Source organism: Zingiber officinale, chromosome 4A (genome assembly GCF_018446385.1).
Source record: "Zingiber officinale cultivar Zhangliang chromosome 4A, Zo_v1.1, whole genome shotgun sequence".
Classification (NCBI taxonomy): Eukaryota; Viridiplantae; Streptophyta; class Magnoliopsida; order Zingiberales; family Zingiberaceae; genus Zingiber; species Zingiber officinale.
Genome location: NC_055992.1, coordinates 120,182,339 through 120,186,761, shown reverse-complemented (window position 1 = coordinate 120,186,761; position 4,423 = coordinate 120,182,339). Strand labels below are relative to the sequence as shown.

Below are 4,423 nucleotides of genomic sequence, written 5' to 3'. Positions count from 1 at the left end.
AATAATAAACCGAGAGGTATCAAAATCTTGTATGCGTGTCAAACATATGCATCTACCCAATATGTAACAAATAAATGCAGCAAACACAAACAATAAATGCATCAAAGTGTATGATGTCACTGACATGTCCTGGTCACCCCTACTGCCAGTCAGCCGTCTCACACACGATGGTGAGACCGAGTGGGTAGGGCTGTGACAACTGTGCACTCTGCCATCACTGCTCCTGAGTGACCGAGTAGACGGGATGCTGTCGGAGTACACCTATCTTTCTACCCCAAATCATAAGTGGGGGAGCACAATGCTTTCATCTTCCTGAGCAAATCCAGAGGAGGGATCCCTGACGTGCTACCATGTTGCGTCACGCTACCCATGAGTGGACCAACGGAGCACTTGCTGCAACACACCCCTGCCTGAATAAAAACCACTAACCCATGAGTGGTTGTGTGTGCAGATCCATGTAATTGGCGATGAGCTAAACAATAGTGAAGCTACCAATCGCTCAGCATACAATAATGGCAATGATGCATGCCGCTAAGCATAAAGATCTTATCCATCTCTACACAATGGGTACCAAGAGATATATAGATCAAATCAATGGTTTAGGTACACAGATCAGATATGGTATAAAAACCTAGGTCCTGAATATAATAAGGCATGATTATGTCACTACCTCTATAAGTATATAAAATCATGTGGGTACTAACATGGAATACATAACCAGTAAGCAAAAACAAGTATGTAACAGGTATCCGGTAGTGACAAACCGATGCAGATAAGAAACATAATTATTACTACTTGTTTAAAACTACTATGCATATCAAATGACATATCTAAAAATAGATAAGTCTAGGTACCCGCCTCCAATATAGATTGAGCTAATCAACCTCTATGTCGAAGTGCTCATCCTGAATCTGAATCCTGTAATAAATAGTGTGGTTTAGCTAAGTTTTATTGTAAACAAAATAGCTAAACCCAAATCCTTATTTACCAAGAACCCTAATCAACATGATCATTCACCCTACCTAAAATTAACACTTCTTGCTAACAAAACTAGCAATCACCTACAAAATATTTCAAATCCTTACGCCTTACCCCAAATCGAAGCCAAGGATGTTGCTGGAAATTGTGGTCGGAAATCACAGCTGCTGCTGGGGGCACATGCTGCTATTCCAAACCAAATACCTCAAGTTAACCTAGTGTATGGATCGTTAATCAGGAAATACACCAGTATAAATTGATTACCTTAATTTTTGGCCATCGAAATTCCTAGATCGGCAATGGCAGCAAGCTTCCAGGTACTGATGGCGGCCCTGGGTCCAGAGACGGCGGAACTCAGTGAGCCAGTGCTAGATCAAGAAGAGACGGCTCGAAGGTAGGTCTAGGGCACAATCGGAAGCTTGGTTGTCAGAAGCCCCTTTGGTATCTACGACCAAAGTTGGGATGCCAGAAGGGAGGTCGGCTGCTAGAACAAGATTTGGATGATCGTCGGTGATGAGAAGGAGAGGAGCAGTGACACTCAGACATGAGATCTGTAGGGGCTAGAGTCGAGGAACGGACAAACTGAACTTAGCGAGCGGAGGGGAAGAAGGCCGCTTGACCAACGTCGACGACTGGGTTCTCCACGGCGAGGGGTGACGACAGAGGAGAGGAAGCTTCGGTGAGGCGTCGGCTGTAGGGTGTCGGCGTTGCTTCATGCGGCAGCGTCGATGCGACAAGAGGTCGGTCGAAGCTAGTTCACACCCCCGCTGCGCGATCTAGTGGTAGCCGCGGAACAAGGTCGGCACGCTAGGGCAGAGGGAAAGGTTCGGGTGGAGAGGCTAGGGCAGAGGCGTCGCGAGGGAAAGGTGATCGGCTCAGGGACGAGGAGAGGGCTTTGTACTCGGGGAAAGGAGAAGAATCGTGGCCGGCGTCGGTTTGAGGAGATTGGAAACCGTCAGGTTGGGGGAAGAATTGGGCAGAGAGGAAACGAGGAAGAGAGAAAAATAAGGAAAATAAAAGAAAAAGAAAAGAGAAATAAAAAGAAAATCAAACATTTCCTCGTTAAAATGGGGTAGCCTAAACAGACTTTCCCAGGACCCAATTTTATCCCCGTAACCTAAGCCATATGAGTTTCCGAAAAATTCCTGAAAAATTGCTAAAAATTTTGGAAATTTTTCTTATGGTGATTCGCCCATTTTCGGTATTTTACAATTAATTTCTCATTTATCTATAATCGATTTTGAGTAAATTAATAGTCTAGATTTATCTACACAAAATGTAGATTTCGATTTAGAAGTCAATTATGACTTTCATCAATTGATAGCACTTCGATTTTTCTTTGCAAAATCGTATTGATCATTTTAAAACCTAATATCTAACACTTTCTTATATGACAAGCTCGGAACTGATTTCATTTTGAATATGAGATGTCTTGTATTGAGAGGATGTTTCTCAAATTTCAAACTCATATCTATTGTTTTATAGACATCTAGTGCACGTAACTTTCATGTAATTTTATCGGTTTCTATATATTTTTACCGTCAAAAAAAAAAAGATTTCATGTAATTTTATCGGTTTCTATATATTTTTACCGTCAAAAAAAAAAAAGATTTCATGTAATTTTATCGGTTTCTATATATTTTTACCGTCAAAAAAAAAAAAGATTTCATGTAATTTTATCGGTTTCTATATATTTTTACCGTCCAAAAAAAGGTAATGTATTAGCATCTTGATCTAATCATGTAGGCATAATGACCCTGATTTATTATAGACATTTATATTTATTTGAAGACACATTCTGGAATTAGAGTTGGGAAAATTTTGAATTAATGAGGTGGGTTGGACTTTGGGTGTAAAGGAGTGAGTTTGATGGGCCAAGTATAAAAATTTACATAGGTAATAAAAAAAATTGAGGTGGGTTAGAGCCGGACAACCCAACAAGATCCATCTGTTTGGTACGAAAGATGCATATTCATAGAGCCTAAGGTTTATGGAGCGAACAAGAGAGAGTTAGGGTTAAATTGGGTAAAGTTTTCATTGTTCTTTTGGTAGAATCGACAAAATATATCAGTACGGAGTCTTGTGAGTGGATTTTGACTTTCTAATCTCATCAATTAACATCTAAATTTACGACCCATTAAATTAATTAATCAGAGGATCCATATTCAAAATAATTGCAATAGGAAAAACTGAATAAGATTTAATTAATTGTTGTTCTGGTTGAAGCGATTTAGTGAATTGAAACATTAATTTTATCGACAAATAAGATTTTTTTTCATGGGAACTGATCAAATGTTCTATGACATCCTTAAAAGTTGTGCCACTTAGAGTTGACTTTAATTTGCATTTGCGTGACGTCTAACAACTACTATAATTATAATTTTAAAAAAATAATAAATATAAAATAATATAAATGCAACAAATTCTCCATTTTAATTAAAACCAATGCCTTTTAAAATGTTAACAATGTAAAATATTGTATTGGACAAAAATCAAGGGTCCCTTTTTATTCGAATGGGGCGTTCCTTTCTTTTTAATGAAAAAGACGTCCTACCCATCGCCTTCTTTATAAAATTATAAAATTATCTCAGATATATTGTTCTGTCGATTTTAAATTTTTGATAGGCTGATTTTAAATTTAAATCCTGAATATGTGACTAGTTATGTGAACAAGATAACTAGAATATTATTATTCCCTCACATGGATCTAATGATTAACGCATGAGATGTTATCATCATGATATCTAAGATTCGAATCTCGATAAAATTGAGATAAATATCTCTCTTATGTGCTAGTTAGTATTCCAAAAACTAATAACCATCCGTGATTTACCTTCTCTGTGTTAATCCTAAGACGAATTGACGGGGACGCTGAAAACGAGCGTATTCATCTTTTACCACAAAGATAACTAAAACATGAGACGTCCAAATTATAATAATATAATTTCATAATTAATACAACATGAATATTAGCAAATCACGTTGACATTATAACATTTATAAAACTGTAACTGACACAATATTGTTAAATAGGTGAAGTTGACGTTGAAACAAATACAAAACCCATAACAAATACATTGTAAATATTGTTGAACACATCAAATTTGTCCAATAGATTCAGGATTTAAATTTGAAATCCACCAAAGAAATGATGTCAATTTACCTATAGACACTATGGAAGCCAAAACAAATGGCAAATATAGGGATCGAGAGAATGAAAATAAATCAATCGATTTTATAATATCATAGAAGGTAAAAATGAAATCACAACTCAAAATTGGAAAGATAAAAAAAAGATGTAAGTTATAACTATAGCTACTCTATAAATTCTCATATTTTTCCCAATTAAAATCTCTTTTCCATTCTTATTTCATTTGTACACTGATAAGACACAAGGTTGATTGTTGGCAAAAGGAATTAGATCAACTCTATCGTAACGTCCTCG

At 36.9% G+C, this 4,423-nt stretch overlaps 1 long non-coding RNA gene across 1 annotated transcript; it reads right to left on the bottom strand.

Moving 5' to 3' along the window:
- Nucleotides 1–858: 858 nt before the first annotated feature.
- Nucleotides 859–1,961, bottom strand: LOC121973597. The gene is made up of 3 exons (XR_006109680.1): nt 1,243–1,961; nt 1,093–1,161; nt 859–918 (listed from the first exon to the last, which is right to left on the bottom strand). It is a non-coding gene; the product is annotated as an uncharacterized LOC121973597 (long non-coding RNA).
- Nucleotides 1,962–4,423: the final 2,462 nt, after the last annotated feature.